Source organism: Callorhinus ursinus, unplaced genomic scaffold, assembly GCF_003265705.2.
Source record: "Callorhinus ursinus isolate GAN/ISIS: 27379988/994484 unplaced genomic scaffold, GSC_fseal_2.0 scaffold25, whole genome shotgun sequence".
Taxonomy (NCBI): domain Eukaryota; kingdom Metazoa; phylum Chordata; class Mammalia; order Carnivora; family Otariidae; genus Callorhinus; species Callorhinus ursinus.
In genome coordinates, this window is record NW_027397087.1 from 31150965 (window position 1) to 31172881 (window position 21917).

Here is a 21917-nt window from a genome sequence, read left to right on the forward strand (position 1 = left end):
TTCTGATCCTTACACCTCCAGTTTCCAGGGAAGGATAGGGAGTTTTATTAAGGGAGTTGTTGGCCAGGCCCTGTGTCAGCCTGGTGCCATACTTCCTGCCTGATTTACTTAACCACCCAACAGCCTTACGAGGTGAGCAATACTACGCCATTTTACAGATGAGGAAACTAAGGCTCAGAAAGTTTAAGTAACTTCACAAAAGTCGCACTACAGATAACTTGAAGCCCCTAGCCTGACTGGAAGGCTCACGCTGCTAATGAGGATGCCACAGTGTTCCCACCATAGTAACACCACCTCCAGCGTCAACAGAGGCAGGTATGAGCCCCGGAGAGAGAATACCACCTCCATTTTACACGGTCCTGACACCCAAACAGGGCAGACACTCAGCTATTACTAATACGAACACCAACTTTGCACAGATTATGTGCCAGTCCCCTTGCTAAGCACTTCACATGCATTATCACATTCGATCCTCACAACCCTAGAAGAGAAGCACCATTATTACCGTTCTCACTTTACAGATGAGGAGCTAACAGCAATGACCCAAAGTCACTGCAGTAAGTGCCTGCCCAGTAGCCATACCCTCTTCTTCATTCCCAGAGTGCCCCACTTTTGTTGAGGGGCCCACTCCTCTCCAACAGGACCCGGGGAAACAGAACCCGAGTGAATTGTCATTACTCGAGCCAATTCTGGAAATCCCTTTCATCATGCCAGTGACTGGTTTAGGAAGGAGTGTGTGACCCATGAGGAAAGCCTGCTGGAGGGCTCCTGGGGAAAGTTTCCTTGCTCTTAAAAGGAGATGCCCAGTAAGAGATGGACACCCCCTTCTTCTTCCACTGGATATTCTCATTTCTGCATGTGATGCCTGGAACCACAGCAGCCAACTCACCACCATGAGGCACAAGCATGACAATGAGCCGACACGCTGAGGAGAAGCAGCCAGAGAGGTAGAAAGGACCCGGCTGCTTCTTGTTTAAACCCTTGAAGTCATGCTTTTCTGTTACTCGCAGCCGAACTGACAGAGCCAAAGGCAAGGTGAACGTCCATCTCTCCGGCTCTAGACTCAAAACTAGATTGAGTCCAAGCCCAGAACTTGTATCTGTATGTTACTCTGAAGACTGGACGTCAGAAAAAAAATTAAAAATACATTTAAATATACATTTAAATATATATATACGAACAGAGGTTAGATATCAGACCGTCAACCGAGACAAACCCAGCATGGCTCTGTCCCCTCGACCTTAGGCCTGCCTGATCCGATCCCAGGTCGAAAACACAAGCCAGGGCCCAGGCCAAGCCTGGCCACCCAACCATGACTCCAAGGCCCAAAGAACCAGGACCCGAGCAGGGATGCTCAGCGGACGCCTCGTAACGGGGGAAAGATCCTGGAGCCAGCCCCTGCCCCTTGGGAACCAAATCTCGTTTGCTTCTCCACTCCTCCTGCCTTCCTCCGCCGCTGCCCCATAAATCTCCAGTTTATTAATCCTTTACACGAAGCAGTTGGTGCCGGATCCTGATTTACTCCCTGTTCATAAAACTCGGAGATATTAAAGGTGGAAATTACCCAGAAGGACACAGAGCCTCCAGTGGGGCGCCCCAGAGCAGTTCCTGGCCCCGAACCAGGCCCTCTCTGCCCTTCCCACCTTCAGAGCTCAGGGTCGGGTGATGTCATTGCATTGCCCTCCCTGCCAGCCAAGACACAGGGGCCTCTTCTCTGTCCTCACACGCCTCTCGAGCCCTACTCGGCACACAGCAGGACAGGAAGTACCACTGTCTCCATTAAAACCCATTGCAGAGTCCCCTACTTTTTGAAGATTTTCCTCTCCTTAAATCCCTTTCGCTAGCCATGTGAGAAGAGGGGGCAAAAAGTAGGGAGCTGATTAAAACAATTCAGGTGCCAAAATATGTAACAAATCCAGAGACAGGACTAGGAGGGAAAATGGACACTTTGTATTCAACGACTTTACCCAGCCAGGTGCCTCAAATGCCAGGGATCATCCTTATTCTCAAGCCTCTGAGGGCCCTTCAATACCCCTTCACCCCAACACTCCCCAAGCCCCTCCAGGAGCTCAGAACACTGATGGTCTCCAAACTCCAGCAGAGCCTGGATCCTCCTAACAAAACCCTGGATGGATCTCCAGGCTGCCTGCTGAGACTCCCACACCTCACAGTTCATCCCAAAATTGGCCGCCAAATCCCACCTCTTCCCTGTAGGTCGGAAAGAGCCACAGGCAGTCCTCAGGGTCTCATACCAAGGGCAAGAACTCTCCTAGTTCAGTGGAACAACATATCTTTAGCCCGACGATATGCTAGGGATGGCAGTGGGTACTGGGTCCTTGCCTGACCAGGCCCCTTCTCCTGAGGCTCTCACCGTGGTTTTAAAGTTAGAGGACTATCATAAGCAGAGTGTCAGGGAAGCAGAAACAGGTCACTTAGCCCGAAGCAGGGAGGGGAATTCAGGGAAGGCTTCCCAGAGGAGGCAGTGTCTGGGCTGAATTGTGAAGGATGCGCGAGAGTCACAGGGAAGGGCACCGCATCAGGAAACAGCAGGAGCCAAGGCGTGGAGGACTGGAGCACTGTGTGTTCCGCGTGAGAGGGAGGGGGTGGAGAGGAGATCCAGGGAGGCAGGGGGCCCTTGACTGCTGTGCTTGTGCGTTTTGGCTTTATCCCAAGGGCAAGGAGGAACCATTAAAGGGTTTCCGACAGGACAGAGCCGTGGTCAGTTGGCACTTTAGAAAGATCCCTCTGCCTGCCATGGGGAGGATGGACCAGGGAGGGACCAAAAGGGAAGAGGGAGGCCATCACAGGCAAAAGATGAAGAAGGTTTGAGGCAAGGCAGAGGGCTCCTGAGCGAGGAGCTGCTAAGCCATTTACCTCCGTCACACTCCCAGTTCAAGGCTAGAACTCCAAGCTCGTCTGCCAAGTGCACCAGCGTGCAGAGAGACCCAAGTGTGGCTCTGGGTTACATCACCTCGCTGGCCTCAGTCTCCTCATCCGGATAGTGGGATAACAGGAGGCCCTCCCTCACAGGGTGGTTTGTAAGAACCGAGTGAGACAATCCTTAAAGAAGCCAGCACACAAAACCCTGCCATGCACAGCCATCACCCTGCATGGCTCAATGCTGTCTGCAGGGCAGGCTGCCTGCCCAGCACTTCCTGCCTCTGGTGACGGGACGGCAGGGAGAGGCACACTCCTGAATGATAAGTGAACCAATGAACCCATCTTTTTGTCTGGGTGGGTATGAATTATAGCGGGAAGCTTCTTGGGTAGGTGTCTTCTGTGGCATTAGACGTATCATTAATTATGTATTAAGTGTTTGAAAGGAAAAGACATCAGTAGCCTATAGGATGTATTTGCATGGTAATAGAGCGTTGATTAGATGCAATATCTATACTGAGGGCTATTGGGATTTAGGTCCCAGGGCTTCACGGTGGTGGTAAATTACAGCCACAAAAATCTCTGCAATAGTAAATAATGGTGTCCCAATTGCTGGTGGGACTCTCGGTGCCTGCCGATGAGAGCCGCACAGCCACACGGCAAGGGAGGGGGAAGCAGGGCAGGACTCAGGTCCCACCTGCTGTGGGTCTCTGGTTGTCCAGGCGGGCGACCCCCGCCCCCTCGGCCCAGCCCTGTGCCAGGACAGAAACACCTGCCCAGCTCGGTCTGCAGATCCTCCAGAGAAAGCCTCAAAGCTACTTCCCAAACCTGGATTTTGCTAACGGCGCTTCTGCAATTCCCTCTGGGAGTTAGATGCTCGAGTAGAAAGAAAATGCATGTGTTGCTTCTCAAACTGCAGGCTGTGTGTCCCCTTTTAATGAGAAGATAGGGAGAGTTGGAGGAGAGCTGCTCCCACCCCTGGAGAGATGAAGGCCACCAGAACCCCTGTAGTCTGGTGCCCAGGTGTGCCTCCCCAAGGCAGCAGGGACAGGCTCCTACCTGAGCAGCAGGGATGATCAGAACAGGCAGCAAAGAGAGCTTACGCTGTGCCACGTCAAAGCCCACTGCATGGACGAACTCGCTTTGGCTTCAAAGCAGCTGTGTGCATTAGGTGCTACCATAGCCCACTGTACAGGTGAGTAAACTGAGGCACAGAGAGAGCTCCCCTAGAAACCAGCATCGCTCACTCCCTGACCTCCTTCGGGCTATCACTTAAATGTCACCTCTTTACTGAGACCCTCCCTAACTGCTCTATTTTAAACTGCCCCCCACCCACCCCATCCCTACACCTTTCCTGCTTTTCTCCACATCACTTATCACCTACAAATATGCTCTGTCGCCTACTAACTGAGTTTGGTTTTAGCCTGGCTCCCTCCACTAGAATGTAAGCTCCACAAGGGACAGAGTTCAGTCTGCCCGTCTTGTATGGTTTACTGCTACATCCCCACCAGCTAAAATGAACCAGGCACATATCAAGTGTTCAATAAACATTCTGTCACCTGCCCAAGGTCACCCAGCTTTTATTTTTTATTTTTTAAAGATTTTATCCATTCATTTGAGAAAGAGAGAACGAGAGAAAGAGAGAGCATGAGCGGGGGGGTGGTGGTCAGAGGAAGAAGCAGACTCCCCGCTGAGCAGGGAGCCCGACGCAGGACTCGATCCAGGGACTCCAGGATCATGACCCGAGCCGAAGGCAGCTGCCCAACCAACTGAGCCACCCAGGCGCCCAGTCACCCAGCTTTTAAATGGCAGAGCTGGGGTTCAAACACCAGGCACTCCGGGCCCTGACCCGGTCGGTGCTCTGAATCACCATGCCTCACCCAGAAAGAACATTCTCCTCTCCGATTAGGACATGTATGGGTGTTATAGGCGGACCCAGCCTCACCACCACTGAATGAAACTCCGTCATGATCTCTGAGCCTTTTCCGTTCCCTATTCTGAGTTGGGAAAGCCAGGACTTCTGGGAGCAGCTCACGTCTGACTCTTTGTGCGCAATGACAAGTAGACCTGAAAACAGACCTTCTCCAAATAACCCCTGTGTTACGGACTGAGGGTTTGTGTTCCCCCCAGTTCCACATGTTGAAGCCCTAACCCCCACTCTGGAGGGTATTTGGGCTAAGAAAGTAACTAAGGTCAAGAGGTCATAGGGTGAGGCGCTGATCCGATAAGATTAGCGTCCTTATAAGAGACTCGAGCAGGAGCTTGTGAGCCCGGCTCTCTCCCTCTCCCTCTCTCTGCATCTCCCTCCCTCCCCGAGAGGGAGCACATACACGGGAAAGACCACGTGAGCACACAGCGAGAAAGTAGCCATCTGCTAGCCAGGAAGAGGGCTCCAGAAACCAAACTGGCCAGAATCTTGATCTTGGACTTCCTGCCTCCAGAACTGAGAGAAAATGGATCTCTGTTGTTTCAGCCAGCCAGGCCATGGTATTTTGTTATGGCAGCCCGAGCCGACTACTATACCCTGTCCCAGCTGAACAGGTGTCTCACCTGCTCGAGGAAGCCGGTGGCTCCCCACTGCCTGCAGTCCAAGGCCCAGACTCCAGCACCTGGCCCTCACAGTGGACTAATTAATTGGCTAACGGTGGCTGGATTGGACCCCGTTTAGGTGCCTTCCCGGATCTGCTCGGTCCCACCTGCCAACTGGACCGTCGGCCTTCTCCACGGTGAGCCGGGCCACCGCCACCACCTGGTCTCATCGACCTCCACGGGCTGCCTCGGCCTCCCCTGGGGTGACGGCTGGGCCCTGGCCCAGTCCCCACCGCACCCACCCACCCACCCCGCAGAGCAGCTCCAGGGCCCAGGTTCGACCCACTGGACACATGGAGCTGCTGGCTGTTGTCACCACTTCCCAACTCAGCTGAGGGCCTGCCACAGGGCACGGGCCGGGCTTCTCCAGTGGCTACCCACAGGGGATGACCCAGAAGTGCAGGAAGGGTAGGGCCGAGCGGGGAAAACCAAGACGCTGGCAGATAAACTCTCCCTCCTCCCCTCCAACTCTCCTGAGTCGCAGTGGCTCCGCTTGGGCTCCGCACACAGCCCTCCTGTCCAGCAACCAGCTGTGGCCGGCTGCCATTTGCTTTCCCTCCTTCCTTGGCTCACTGCCCCTTTCCCCCGCACTCTCCTCACCCCGAGACTGCTCCCCTACCTACCCACCTCCCCCCGGAAAAGCACTAGTACCAAGTTTTGCCTCAAACTCTGTTTTCTGGGGAACCCCAGATCTGCTCAGCCGTGGATGGCCCCTGATGCCCAGCAGGGCCTTGCTTAGAGTAAAGATAAACAAGAGAAGATGAATGACTTGAATTTGAGAAGAAAACTAGATACTGCTGAACCCTTCGATCGGGGAACAGCAGGGACTTAGACCCTTGGAGGCACAGACAAGGAATCTCCTGCTTCCATGCCGCCTCTGCAAATGTTTTCACCCACGTGTCCTGGGGACTTGACTTCCGAAAAGGCACTGAAGATTCAAGCCTGCCGCCTGTCATCTGTAGCTAGTCTAAAGAGAGGCCAATGAACAATTTATACTAGAGTGTAAAAGACATTCTCTAGAACCTCTGTTTTCTAATACTGCCCATAGGGACTGGAGATGCTAACACTCATTCAGTCTTTATTATGTTCGAGGCACGAAGCTAAGCCCTTGACCTGCATTGTTCATCTAATCTTCACAACAACCCCAAGTACTGTATTATTAGTATTAAGTACTAGTATTATTCCCCTTTCAGAGATGAGAGAAAAGGCTCTCAGACAACCTATAACTTGTAGGTAAATTGCCCAAAACCATGCAGCCAGGACTCAAACCCATATCTACAGGAGGGAATGTCAAGTATAGTGATGGCCCCTTAAGGAAGACTTTAGGGGTACAGCCCCGCTGGGGAAGCTTTTTGGGTTGGTAGTGTCTGCGGCTTTACAGATATCATTAATTATGCATTAGGTGTTTGAAAAGAAAAGACTTCTTTTGCTCCTTGGTCCCCCACCCAGCCCTGGCCTCACAGTCCATCCCCAGGCAGGAATGAGAATAGGGGTGCTGAAAACCCAAGGTGGCCCTTCCTTTCCAATTCCTCCAAGGGTAAGTCAGTGGGAGCCTGAGAACCAGGCACCAGGGCACAAGTCAGACTGTATCTGTCCCTGGTATGACATGACATAGTTGACTCTGGTCAGAAGCAACCACCCACAGAATAAGAAAGTCTTCTCCCCGGAAATGCACCTCACCGGGTCCCAGGGCCTGTACCCACTGAACCAATTCCCCATGCAGGCACGGAAGGGAAAACAGGTTTCTGGGGCTTCTGTCCTCCCCGGGGAGCTCCCAATTCTGAGAGGGAATTCTGGACCAGAAAGAATAAGAGAAAAAGCCACAATTCTTAACATAATGACCTTCAAGAAGAGCAACTACATTTTACCTTGAAAACTGAAGAACCGAGAGCAGAGTCTACATAGACAATGCAAATGATATGCATGTGATATGCAAACGTGAATGCAAATGGCCCAGAGAGCAGGCCGGCGAAGGCACCAGAGTGCCTCTAGACGGGGGTAGAGGGAAGCCTGCAGAGGGCAGTTAGGAAGGGGCCAGGGGCCCAAAGTCAGGGACCGCGGGAGTGCTTGAGGGGGAGCTCTCCGCGGGGTACACAGAGCCCTTCCTGTCCCACCAGCCCTGCACTACATACACACCCGTGCACACGTTCACACACACAGCACAACACACACACTCACGGAAACACACACAGCCACATTAACACTGACACAGACACACGGACATTCACAAATACAAAGGCACACAGACTCACACCCATACTCACCCGCTCCACCCCGCACTCAAAAACAAACACGTGGGTGAAAAAGCAGACACCCATGCAGACAAACGCACACAGAAACACACCAACAGGGACACAGAGCCCCCCACACAAGCACAGATTCACACACATCCATCCTGAAACCCTGAAGCCGGGCAGACAGATCTGTCAGGAAAAGAAAGAAATCTAGATGTACTGAATCCCCACTTTGTGCCTGGCGTGAGGAGGGAACTTTAAGTCCTTATTTAATCTTTACAAAGCGACATTCAGAAGTGGGGGTGGGGGCGCCTGGGTGGCTCAGCCTGTTAAGCCTCTGACTTTTTTTTTCTTTAAATTTTTTTATTGTTATGTTAATCACCATACATTACATCATTAGTTTTTGATGTACTGTTCCATGATTCATTGTTTGTGCATAACACCCAGTGCTCCACGCAGAACGTGCCCTCTTTAATACCCATCACCAGGCTAACCCATCCCCCCACGCCCTCCCCTCTAGAACCCTCGGTTTGTTTTTCAGAGTCCATCGTCTCTCATGGTTCTGGTTCGTCTCCCCCTCCGATTTACCCCCCTTCATTCTTCCCCTCCTGCTATCTTCTTCTTTTTTTTTTTCTTAACATATATTTCATTATTTGTTTCAGAGGTACAGATCTGTGATTCGACAGTCTTGCTCAGATCATGACCTCAGGGCTCTGAGACTGAGCCCTGCCTTGGGCTCGGTGCTGAGTGTGGGGCCTGCTTCGAATTCTCTCTCCCTCTCCCTCTGCCATTCCACTCACGCTCTCTCTCAATCAAAAAAAAAAAAACAAACAAAAAAAGAAGTGGGGATGATTATCTCAATGTTTACTGACAAGGAAAAAGAGGCCCAAAGGTGAACTGATGGGCCCAGTAAACAGCAGGACCCAGCTTCCTGTAATACCATGATGCTGCAACATTCTCCCCCTCCCACCCAGTGGGGCCTCCCCTGGACAGTGAGACACAGAATTTACTGTCAATCCACCCCCCCCCAACTTCTCAGTCCTCCCCAGCCGGTCCTGAACTCCACCCGGCCCCCTCAGAGACACTCCCGCCCTCCCATCACTTCGGATGGGACATGCTCCAGGATGCAACCTCACATTCACTCCGGAAATCTACCGGGGGTGGAAGGAAATCATTTCTTTCAACCCAAATGGGACCCAAGACTGGATTTGCAGTAGCTGCCTATCTCTGAAAGAACATTCCCACTAGAAGAATGACTCTCTCTTCCAAAGTATACAAACTTTAAATGCCACCCTGCCCACCCCTTCCCACAAACACACACTCAAAAAGAAATGTGCTTTTCAGGGCAAGAATGAGTAAGATTTCTCACCTCCTGCCTTTAAGTCACTATGTCACCTTCGGCAAGCCACCCTCCCATCCCAGGGTCTGTTTCCTGATTTGGCTGTGAGAGGTAAGACAAGCCAGTTCCCAAGGCCCCTTCTGTCTCCCTGATAGCACAAGAGCATAAGGCTGACAGTTGTCCTGCAGTGTTCCCCAGCACTGTCCCCTGGCCTTGGGGACTCACTGCTAATGCCTGGACCTCCACCAGGGAAGGACAGGAGCAGACACAGCTCCAGGGTCAGGATTCACCCCATCACCCACAGGCCTCTGGCCTGCCAACCAGAGACACTCCACATCCCCCAGGTAACCTCGAGAGTCTCAGAAGGGAGGTCAGCGGGGAGCCAGGGAACCTTAAAATATAATAAGGCCATGGTTATCGGAGCGAGCAGGGAGGAGTTACAAAATGCCACATTGTTGGTTTTGAGTGTATTTAGGGCCTCAGACTCTCTTTCCAAATTAATATTCATGGAGACTGGCATGCCATTTATTTGCATATGTAGATTGTTGCTCATCTCCTTCAGGATAAAAAAGTTTGGAGATGTTTTTAATTATTGTATGTATTCTAAGCTTGGATGATAAACCAGGCAGGTCAGGCAGGGGAAGGGCATCTCCCTTATTTAAATTAAAATTATTTAAAAATTTTTAAATAATTTTTTAAATTTTAAAATTTAAAAAATTTTAAATAATTTTTAATAATTTTTGCTCTGGGGCGCCTGGGTAGCTCAGTAGGTTAAGTGTCTGACTTCAGTTCAGGTCATGATCTCAGGGTCCTGGGATGGAGTCCTGCATGGGGCCCCCTGCTCAGCGGGGAGTCTGCTTCTCCCCATGCCCCTCCCCCTGCATGTGAACACCCTCTCTCTCTCAAATAAATAAATAAATAAAATCTTTAAATAATAATAAGAATTTTTGCACTGTGGAAAGGTGGGTCCTAGATATACAGGAGTAAGTCGCCCCTACTCTGACCCACAGAATCGATTCTAGAACAGCACTCTGGGGTCATCCCATCAAGCCCCTACCTCAGGAAGCCTGACTACCTCACAGGTCCCCACACAAGCCTCTGGGAAACCAAGCCTGCCACTGTCACTCAAAGTCAGTATTGCGAGGCCAGCACCAGGTTTAGGGTATGACTTCGGGCAAGTCACTCAAACTCTCTGGGTCGCTGTTTCTGACAACAATAACCAGCTTTGAAGAGTTGTTGTGAAACACAAACCAGATAACTATGGAGATGGATGGTTGCACTGGCCATGCAATATTACGAATGTATTTAATACCACAGAACTGTACACTTAAAAATGGTGAAGATGATGAATTTTATGTTATGTGTATTTACCCCAATAAAAATAATTAAAAAAAAAAAAACCACAACCTTAAAAATGAATGCACCAAAAAACTGCTTGCTCAAATGGGAAGTCCTAAAAAAGGTAAGCATTGTTAAAGTACTCTCCTGCAGTAACCAGCATGCACTCCTCCCAGGGGCCTTCATGGAAGGTTCTATCCCCTGGCCCTGCCAGCTAAAGTGTCCTGAAGATCTGAGGGCCATTATTAAGTGCTCTCCTGCTCTTTACTGGCTTCACTCCTCCTTTTTGCACAAGTGACATGTCTTAACTGCTCTCCAAAAAGCTCTGAGTCCACTGTGAGAATCCAGAGGTTCCTGATTATTCCAAAGTCCTTATGAACTGATCGCTCAAAGTGTGTGAAGCCTGGTGAGGGTCTGTGGATGGGAAGGCAGTGCAGCCTGGTGGGAAGTTCATGGGTTTTGGGTCATGCAGACTTGGATGGAGTCCAGATGCTGCCAACGATCAATGGGACCCTGACCGGTAAATCTCTCTGAGCCTCAACCTTCTCATCTGTACAATGAGTATAATACCTACCTCTAGCTTACGCATCTCCTGAAATAACAGCACATAACAAGGGTTCAGAACATGGTTTCTATTATTAGGACTGCTGAAAAATTAGCCGCGGCTCTAGCATGAACGCTTTCAGACCACTGGGGGCGCTATTCAGAGTGCTCACCAGTTGTTCTCAAGCAGGGGTTCTTGAGGCACTGTCAAGACACAATCTTGGTTGTGTTTTTTATCTCAAAGACCAAGTAGGGACACTGAGCCTCAATGCCCAGCTTTGCACCAGGGTCTGCTGTTGCACCAGAATTAAACAGAGCTCCTTTAATTGTGCGGGCTAATGAGAAAAAAGCAGCATCCTAACACACAAATGTTTTTGCGCCAAGGGCCAGCCAAATGACCCCCCGGCAGGTTGTAGGGACAAAGATTTCACAGTCATTCCAGTTGAGAAATGTAATAGGACAGGTGAGTCACCACAGGGCACGTGGCAGAGGAAGCAGCCAAAATGCTCCATGCAGCCAAAACCACAATCTGTAGCAAGGGGTGATTTAATCTTAATGGAAAAAACAGCATCTATCACGTCAAATTAATATTGTTAATCTGGATATTATTGGCTTTGTAGTCTGCATTTTAATTTATAAACTTGTTTGGAGTTTAATATTGTGTAAGAGTTATAAGCATACGTTATTTATGCCTAGTTTTGTATTTATATATATTTAAATATTATTTTATTAATAATTTAAGACAATATTAGAGGTCTGTGGGAAGCTTTCTCCCCATTTAAAGTAGAACCATCTGTACATTTCTCAAGTTTTAAAGCCATTGGCCTGAAAATTAATGCAGAAACAAACCTGGGGAGGGGCCCCTGGGTGGCTCAGTCAGTTGAGCATCTGGCTCTTGGTTTTGGCTGGGGTCATGATCTCATGGGTCGTGGGATGGAGTCCCTCCGAGCCCCTCCATAGGGTGTCTGCTTGAAGATTCTCTCCCTCTGCCCCTCTCCCCCCACCCCTGCTCACACACAGGTGCATGCACACACACACACACGCACACACACACACACACACTCTCAGATAAACAAATAAGAAACAAACTTAGGGAATAGTTAAGGTCCTTTAAAAAATCAGGTTTACTTTGGGGGGGCGGTGCCTGGGTGGCTCAGATGGTTAAGCATCTGCCTTCAGCTTAGGTCATGATCCCAAGGTCCTGAGATCGAGCCCCACATTGGACTCCCTGCTCAGCAGGGAGCCTGCTGCTGCTTCTCCCACTCCCCTGCACCCTGCCCGTTCTCTCTGTCTCTCAAATGAATAAATACAATCTTTTTTTTTAATCAGGTTTATTGGTCATTTCCTTCGACAGCGGATGGGAAGATAGGTGGCTTGGCTGAGAAGAAACTGCAGTAGAACAGGCGAAGTTTACATGACTCACCCAAGGTCATTCACAAGTCAACCACCGCACTCAGAAGTCCTGCCCTGCATGGCAGGGAGGTCTCCCAAGCCCTGGGTGAATGAATTCCTTCCTCATTTGCTCCTAAAACATCTTACTCCTCACTGAGCAAACAATAAAGCCTGATAAAGAAGCAGACTTCCCCGCTCCTCGCCCTCCCCCACTCAGAGCCAAAGCTGCATCCAAGTGGTAGGAAAGGTAGACTCCTCCTCCCTGCTCCCAACAGCACCAGAGGCTCCCAGCTCAAAGTGCTCCAAGATTGCCTGGAATAAAAGATTTCCGGTCTATTGTGCAGGGACACTGGGCTTAGTGCAAAGAAGCTTCCACCTCTTTCCCACCTCTGACACCAGTATCACCAATGGGTAGACACAGAGCCCCGCTCTGGGCTGGCTTCTGGGGGCGGGGGGTGGGAGGAATAAACCAGTTTCGGTGGGCTGGCTTGTTAGGGAGGTGTGATCAACACGCCCAGGGGAAGGGGACCGGCCAGCATGCAATCGAGGGCTCAGTTGTCTAGTGAAGAGGAGAGAGTTACAGGAACTCGGAGCAGAGGCAGACTGACAAGAGAGGGCAGAGATGGCAGCCCCCTACGGGGTGGGAGGGCCACAGCTGAGCTGTGCCCGTCAAGTGGGACCTGGCTGAGTGGCCATTTCAGCCAGTGGCAACAGCTGTGAGAAGGATGATGGTGTTTCTAAGGCAGTGGAGAGGCTGAAGAGGAGTGTCACCTCCTACCAAGCCCCTCTCTGTGTCTCCATTGCCACCTTCTCGCTGATCCTCAGACTTACCAGGCAAGTTCTCACCTCAGGGCCTTTGCACTTGCTCTTCCCGCTGCTCAGTGCCCTCTGCCCCTGATTATACACATGGCATCCTTCCCCTCAGTCTCTGCTCCAATGTCACCATCAGAGAGGCCTTTCCTGACCACACTGTATAAAATAGCAGCATCCCATTGCCACATATACCACTTTCCCTTGCTATCTTTCTTCATTATAACCACACAAAGTATATTATATAATGTGTTTGCTTTTTACCATCTGTCTTGCCTCACTTCAATACAAGCTCCACGAAGGCAAAGACTTTGTTTCATTCCCTGCTATGTTGAACATGTGGTCAATGTTCAGTATTTACCGAATGAATGAATCAGACGACAGAAGAATGCCTGTCAGAACTCCCGGAGCTGTCAGACTCCTCCAACAGACTACACTCCTGCTGACAAATCAGCAGTGTCTTCCTTCCACAGGTGACACCCGAGACCCAGAACAGGAGTGGTGGCAGGTGAGGGTGGATGGGATGGGGGAGAGGAAGGGCGGAGGAGTTCAGAAGACCTGGCTCAGACCCGGCTTGATTCCACCAAGAGAATGCTTTATGCTCTAAAGGAATCTCTAGCCCAGGCTTGAAGGCAGCAGGAAAGACAGCCAAGCCAGAAAGGCGAGTGATCAGTATGAGCCACAACCTAACAGGAAGAGCGGGTCCTCAGGAAAGAATCACGGGAAACATCAGAGTTTTCAAAGCCCCCAAACACACTCTCGGGACAAAACAGGGTCTGAGTCTCATCAGAGACAGGCGACAGAAGGAGGCAGGGCACAGAGCAAATAGGGAAAAGTCTGGGAGAACAGAGCACTGCAGGGCTGGGAGAACCTCCTGAAGATATATGAAATAGACACAGAGGAAAGAGCTTGACCTTGACCCTCACTCTGCCTCCCGCTGGCTGAATAAGGGCGGCAAGCCACTTCACCTCTTCCAGCCTCCATTTCCTCATAAGTAAAATGACAGCAATAATCCCACCTTCCCAGGGGTGTCACAAGGCTGACTTAAAACAGGTCCTGAAAAATTACTTGAAGTAGTACCCAGCATACAGCAGACATTCATCAAATTTATTCTCTTCCCTAAACTGAAGTAAAGGATAAATAAATAAATAAATAATAAATAAATAAATAAGAACTGACTTTTCAGGTAAATAATCCTGTTTCCCCTATTCCTGTGATTTATTAATTCAATAAATACACACGGAAGTGCCAGATGCTCGCTGGCCACAATGCTGGATGCGAAGAAGGATCCACCCCCACCCCTATGTCGGACCTCGACGGTCTAACATCCAATTGGGAAGACGAGGAACATTCCAGCCAAATGTGGAGCAATGACACCAGCATCATATTATTAAGTACAGAATTGGTGGTGTAGCAATAAGTACTACACAAGTTCAGAAGGAAAGATCAATGCTTCGAGATCACTGTGGGCTCCGGTGGTCAGGGGAGGTCTAATGAGGACGCAGCTCAGACACTGGCCTTGAAGGAAAGGGCAGCTCGGTTTAAACATGGAGAAGGGCAGAACTTGAAGCGGGCTTAGAGGCGGCAGGGGTGGTGGGTCCTAGCAGGTAAGGACAGCGAGGCAGGTTGTGGAAGTTTTCGAATGTCTATTTGAGGAGTGTGGGCTTCATCCACTGACGACTACAGAAAAAAAAATGTAAGGTGACAAGTGGAGAATAAACAAGGTCTTAGGATGACTTGAAGGAGAGACAGATGCGAGGCTGGGAAATGGCCCCTCCAAGCGACATGATGTGTCTGTGGCCCCAGATTCCAGACTTGTTGCCACCTCTGCCCTCGGATTACAAACTGTACTATTTGCAAAGCCCCACAGACTGCTCCTTAAGACATATGTCCCTGTGCCCCAAGGATGGGAGACCGGAGCAGGAGACCAGAGCCATTGCCCAGCGTGAGGGAGAAAGAACCTGATGAAGGGGATGTCTCATGCCGTAAAGGAGGACTTATATCCAAGAAATGTAAGAAAGGAAGCTGGTACATGAATACTGGAATTAGAGGAAGGGGGTGGGCATCAAAAGTGTTGCTGAGGTTTTGAGCCCAAGCAGCTGGGAAGGTGGTGGTGCCAACAACAGAAATGAAGGCTCCATAAGAGCAGATGGCTTGAGACATGGGAAGACATCAAATTTCAATGTAGGCATATAAATTTTACAATGGCAGCCGGATATCCAAATAATAATAGTGATAACAATAATATCGAATCGGCAACTGAAAGGTAGCATGAGAGGTGGAGACTGATGGGTCAGCAGAAACCAGGAATCCAAGACTGGTAAGGAAGCCACTGTGACCTGCCTACCAGCCAGAACTAGGGCTGGCTATATTTGGACTCTCAAAGACACTGTAACTGTAGAGATAAGATCTCATCTTGGCCTAATGGTCCCATTTTACCACAGAAAAAAGCAAGAGGAAGCAATTCGTGCAGAAGGAGCTAATAACCCATCCATACTTAAATGCTGGCGTTCCAGTATGCACTGTGAACCACCTCCTCCAGGAAGCCTTCCCTAACTACTGCGGCTCCCGCTGATGTCATGCTCCTCCTACCATGGTTGGTCTGCAAGTCATAATTACTTACTTACTCTCTGGTTGTTCTCTGATTATTTGATAGCCTACTGCTCTCATGTCTCCTGCACTAGATTATAATTCTTTGATGTCAGAGATCAAATCTTCAAATAATCTACTTCTTGTACACCAATCAACTGTAATTATTGAGTTAATTTGAATTTATCTTCCCAATAAATCCCCATTACAGAGATGAGTAAACTGAGGCACAAAGAAGTAAAAAGCTTTGCCTAAGGTCACAAGGCTAAAAAGTAGACAGACGATTCAAACCCAGGTCTTAAAGTCTATAGCAGGTGCTGTTGGTTGCTTCTTTCAAAAAGCATTCCTCTCTGAGGCCCAACACACAAATCAAGATTGTTCTAGGCCAGTGATGGTGGTCTTCCTCCCTGGCCTGTGGTTGGTGTACATGATCCTGTGATTCACATTTCCAGCTAATGAGACCCAAGGAAAATTCTGCTGAGGGGCCTTCTGCTGAGGGGAAAGGTTTCCCTCCAGCCTTTTCTGCCTCTGCTTCTTATTGTAAAGGTGTAATGGCTGGAGCCGTTGCAACCATCTTGTGACCTTATGAACAAGGGAAGATGAAAAGAATCTAGATCTTGATGATGCTGTTGAACCACTGAAAGAACCAAGCTTGGGGCAGACATAGCCCACACCTCTTACAATGGGAGATACTAAGTTCCTTACTGCCTCAGCCAGTTGAGTTCAAGTTTTCTGCTATTTACAATCCTGACTGATACCCACTCCAATAGAGGCCTCTTGTCCCTAAAGATACCTGAGTCAAGCATTATGGGAGATACATAACAAGTAAAAGTCCTGGTCCCTGCCCTCATCGTGCCTGCCCCGAGATTGGACAATCAGTAAGTGTTCGATCTATATTAGATTGACTCTCCCTTTGCTCACCGGTTCCAGGTGATATATACTCCCTGAAAGCATCTTTCTTCCCTTTACTAAACCTCACTGATTATCTCTAGGTTTCAGCCTCACAATTGGACTCTGACTTCAACATTACTGACCAGGTCCTTCCCTGTAGCATCCCCCTACCTCTGAGGATCGAGCTACAAGTACCAAAAGCAAGGTACTTGCACTTGGCCCAAAGAGACCATCAGCGAAACTCTGCATTCCTAAATATTTGTTCTTTGAAATGTCTTTCTCAATTAGATCTCACCCAAATGTTTGAGAGTCAGGCTGAATTCCAACTTCCTGCTCCAGAACAGACATGTTGAGCCTGCATAATTACTGCAGCCAGCTTTATTTGCTATAAAAACATGGATTTTTTTTGCTCCTTCTCAACTGTAAAATAATCAATAAATAGGATCCAGATGAAAAATGCCAGCATTTAGGAAAACAACCCTTTTATGGTTCTTTTCTTTGAGGTCTAATTAACACGTTGGGGATAAAATGTGCTGTTACATTTACCCAACCAGCTAAACTGAAACACAAACTCTCCTTTCCTCCTGCTGAGATCCGGCTTCACATCAGAAATATAGGTGAAACAGACAGTTTCAAAACATTCCAAAATGTTCAACAAACAGATCTGTAAACCTGTGATGTGGACTTCCTCCAACCCCTCTCTGTTCACAATGGTTGTTCAATTTTTCTCTCTCTTCTCTAAGAACACATTGCGTAGTTACTGTCAAATGAAACACAGATAGTCCCATTAGCAGGAGAAGCAATCTCTCTGACTTTCTTTCTTTTAAATGAAGAAGACATGCCTTTTTGGACACTGACCACCCAGGCCATGAAAGTTTCATGAGGGGTTCTCAAAGCAGATGACACCTTTTCAGTTATAACCACTGCTATAATAAACCCCCACAGAGCCACAGGGCATGGAGTCTACATCCAACACATGACACCTATTTATTCCCTAATTATACTGCAATATATTCTCTCTCTGTGTGTGCTGATGAAGATAAAATATTCTTTTAATTCTATGGCCTCCTGGGGGGGCGAAGGGGAAGGGATTATACATAGGCAAATTCTGGGAGTTCCTAGAGCTAAATCACAGCCTTTGTCCCAGGCTCCTCGACTGCACGCATGATCTCAAGAAAATCTCTCACTTTCCTTTGTTCTACCTCGGTGGTTCTCAAAGTGTGGTCCCAGATCAAGAGTATCAGCATCACCTGGGAACTCCTTACAGATTCAAATTACTGGACCCACTCTGGACCCACTGAACCAGAAACTTTGGGGGTAGAGCCCAGCAATCTGTGTTTAAATAAGCCTTCCAGGGTGAAGTCTAAGAGCCACTGGTCTACAAAATAGAAAGGAAAGAGCATTATTTTAAATCAAATCAGAGATCGGGAATACCTGGACTCTATAGTGCTGGGCTCCCTTCTGCATAGCTCTCCCAATCTGCAGTCAGGGCTCCATTTACCCATCTGTACAATGGGGCTACAGAATTCAAGTACCTGTGGATGCTGAAATTTAAGAGGTACATGGTTACCTGGCACCAGTCTCTATGGATACCTAGCAAGATCACAGTTGCCAACACTCACCAGCTCTCTCCCCCTGTGCTCTGACTGGCAGCAACTCTGCAGAGCCGTTCCCCAATGCCATATCTAAGATCTTCAATGCAGCTGCCTCTGGGTTGCCCTTGGCAACCAGGAGCTGGGGTCATGGAAGACCACAGGCTCTCCAAATCTCATAGCCAACAGCTCCAAGCCTTTCACCTCAGACCCTTGAACTACTAGAGGTGAGGCTCAGGATTCTCTGTTATATTGTCCCTTTTCTTCAGACATCTTTTGTGTATTTGCCTCCTTTCCACACCTAGACTTTACCTTACAGAGAACAGGAGCCTAGAATGTCAGCATCACGAGGTATGGGACTCTGCCTGTCTGGTTCATCGGTGTATCCCCAAGGCTTAGACCAGTGCCTAGTAAAAAGTATGAGCTCGAAAACTATCTGTTGACTAAATATTCCTAGCACAGTAAACGCCCTGCCCATAGTAGCACCAAGAGTGTGTTCAAAACCCCTCAAGTATCTAAATTCTGGAAGTTTTGGATGGAGGGACAAAGAAACTATTTGAAAGCCCAGGGAACAAGGAGAAAAGGGTAGAGGAGAAGCAAAAGGCTGAATATGACCCTTGCTGACTTCCCAGCCGATTGCTCACCCTAGTGCTAGAAGATTCTGGGGACACATTCTGAGTTTGCTTTCTGAGGAGCTGGCTCTTCCAACTGCCCTAGTGCTTCTCTCTCAAAAGGCAGATTCTCATCCGCCCTGACTCTGCTGTCCTTTGAACAAATCATGAGCTTCCTGCCCGTCTCTCCCTGCTCAAGCCTTGTGCCCCACCATCCTCCGCCCCCAACTGGAAATCTACACAAGGCTCAATTCCAAATCCTCCCTTCTCCAGACTGTCCATCATTCTGCCCCCTCCAAAAGCGATTTCACCTGAGCAGGTCTAGCTTCCTTGGCTACAAGACAACGGCTGTTCTCGCTGTGAGTTGCACTTTATGGGGCTGGGCCAGGTCTAAGGGCTCCCTTGCCCCGCAGACTTCAGTAAAGGCACAGCATAGGTATGCAACTACCTCAGTGATTTATCCTGGAAGGTGATCCCAGCTCAGCGACTAACAAGAGAATCCTGAGACCAGTCCTCAACGCCTGCCAAGGGCACACTGTGGCCTGACCGGAAGCACCAGCACCACGCTAAGAAAGTGATGATGAGAGTACTAGGAGAAAAAAAAAAAACAAAAAACAAACCCTGAACTAGGAGTCAGGAGACCTGGTTTACATTCCCTTCCACCCCTTAACCAGCTCTAAGCAAGTCCTTTCACTTCTCTGGGCCTCAGTTTGCTGATCTGGGAGATGGGAGGAAAAGATGGGAGACCGAGGAGACGTTGAATTTTGAGAGGCTTAAACAATCTGTGAGCAACCGAAAGGGGTGGCGTGTGGTGTGCACCAGGGAAAACCCGCCAAACGAGCTGAGGATGGAGTGCTCCTGGGTGGTCGGTTCGACGCCCTCCCGGGACCCCGCCCAACCTACCGGGAGTCCAGGGAAGACGGCGGGCGGGGAGGAACCCTTTCCTCAAAGCCCCCACCTCTCGGTCCCACTGAAGCTGCTCCAAACCCTTCAAGAGAACCTCTCCAATAGCACTCCAACAAAGAAGGCTGCGAGGCAGGGGCCGCTAGCTCCGAGGAAGCCGCACGCGCGGCGAATCCGGTCTCCGGGACTCCGGAAGCCAGCGGACCGACGCCCCCTCCCCCCCACCCCCAGCCGCAGGCTCCGAGAGCCACGGCCAACCTCCGCTCGGTGCCACCTGGCCCGGGAATTAACCCCTGCTTCCCCGGCAGAGCGCGGGGAGGGGAGGGGGGGGCCACTCATGCCCGGGCATGAATACCCTGGCCAGAGCGAGCCGAGATGGCCAGGATCCGAAACCACCCAAAGGCCTCCTCCAACCTGCCAGAGGCCCTGCTTTAGCCGCTCCCGGGAGGACGGAGTGGAGATCCTGAAGCGGAGCCACTTTGAAATATTTTTCTAGAGAACCTGACCACGCGGGAAGGACGCAGACCAGCCTCGCAGCGCGGGCTAGGAGGAACGGCTCCCGAGAGCGGCTACCGGAGGATGGAGCCGGGGAGTCCAGGTCCGGGAGAAAGCAGCCGGGGTGGCGGACTCCGGAAATTGTCACGCCCCGGCTCTGCACTCCCAGGTTCCCGACGGGTCACGGCTCCGTCTCACTCACGGAGCTGGACGCCCGCGGGGAACAATTTTGCACCTTTTTAAGTCGTATTTTTTTTCCTAACATATTAGGAAAAATAAATCAAGTGCAGGAGGAAGGCAGCTGCGCTCTGTAGGTCCAAGGGGCCACAACCACTACCATTTCCCCACCTCCAACACTACCGCCCAAGGCTGGGCGAGAAGTTGGGAACTTTGGGACCGCGCTCCAGGCGCGCACTAGGAGTGTCTCGCTTCTCTTTTAACTTCGGAAGCTGGGGTCGCCGCGGAGGGAGGGAGGGACGTCCGGGAAGTCAACCCACAGGGCTGTTCGCGTCCCGGACTTCCCCGAAGAGAATCGGGGCGACGGGATGAGAAAGAATGAAAGGAGTATACATTCCGTTTCGCGCCTCCAAAAAGCAAAAAGCGCGCAAGGCTCGGACTGGGGCTTGGCGGCGGAGAGGCGCTCCGCTGGCCCCGGCGGGGAACCTGGCCGCGCCCCGCAGGCTCCGCGCCGCGACCCCGGCACGAAGGGTGCCCGAGGCACTGCGCTCAGTCGGCGCGCCCAGGGCGGCTCGGGGCCGCTCGGGGTTGGGAGTCCCCAGACTCCGGGGGGCGAGCGGCGCCCTCCTCGGACCGCCGCGCCGCGCCGCGCCGCTGCGCTCGGGTCTTCCCCGCCGCGGGCGCTGCGTCCCGACTGCGGCCAGAGGGCCCACGCCTGCCCACGCCTGCCCACGCCGGGCGCCCAGCGTCCTGCCGGGACCCCCCGGCGTTCTCCCACGCCCCGGCATTCTCTTCCTTCCCGCTGCCAAACTCGGCTCCCGCGGCCCGCAGCGAGCAGGGCAGCGGAGATCCGCGGAGCCGGTGGAAAGTTAGTCGCGGGGCTGCAAAGCCCCCTCCCCGCGACTGCAGCTCCCAACCGCCGTCTCCCTGTGCCCCCCGCGCGTCGCGGCTCCACGTCCTCGCAGTCCCCACTACGCCGCCTACCTGCTTCGGCCGCCGCCCGGAGCTGGGCGGGCCAGTCGCGCGGTCCCGTCCTCCAGAGCCCGAGCCGCGCCAGAGCACCGCGCCGGGAGCCGGAGCTGCGGGCAGCCTAGAGCCGGGCCGCGCGCGGCGGGCTCCGCGAGCGAACGAGCGAGCGAGCGAGCCGGCGGGCGGATGGAGCGGCGGCTGCTGCTGCCGAGCCAGCCCCCACCCCCCGCGTCCCTCAGTCCCTCCCTCCTCTTCCCTCCCAGCTCCCTCCTCCTTGCTCGTGGCTCCCTCCCTCCTCCCGTTTTCCCTCCGACTCCCCCTTCGCTCCTTCCAGACCCTGCTCTCCCTCGCTAGCTCGCCTGCTTTTTCCTATCTTTCAGTCCCTGTCCAGCTTTCCTTTAGGTTCCCTTTTCTCTGATTCTGGGTTTTCCAGCTCCCTTCTCACCACCCTACCCTCCACCCCGCCTTTTCGCCCTTCTGTTCGGTCCTCTCCCATCCCTCTTTCCTCACTCTATCCCCTCTCTGTGTCTCTTCTCTATTTTCTCTTCCTTTTAACGTTTTCCCGTCT

The 21917-nt window shown here is 51.1% G+C and overlaps 1 protein-coding gene across 2 annotated transcripts in view; it reads right to left on the reverse strand.

Annotated features, from left to right (window-relative positions):
- MEGF11 (multiple EGF like domains 11) overlaps positions 1-21516 on the reverse strand; it is a 342902-nt gene extending 321386 nt beyond the window's left edge. Inside the window, exon 1 of one of the 2 annotated variants that reach the window (XM_073877220.1) lies at positions 21365-21516. The gene's annotated coding sequence lies outside the window, so the exon portion shown is untranslated. Of the gene's footprint in view, positions 1-19708; positions 19745-21364 lie in introns of those variants that run through there. The other variant, XM_073877221.1, reaches the window with a different exon arrangement.
- Positions 21517-21917: the final 401 nt, after the last annotated feature.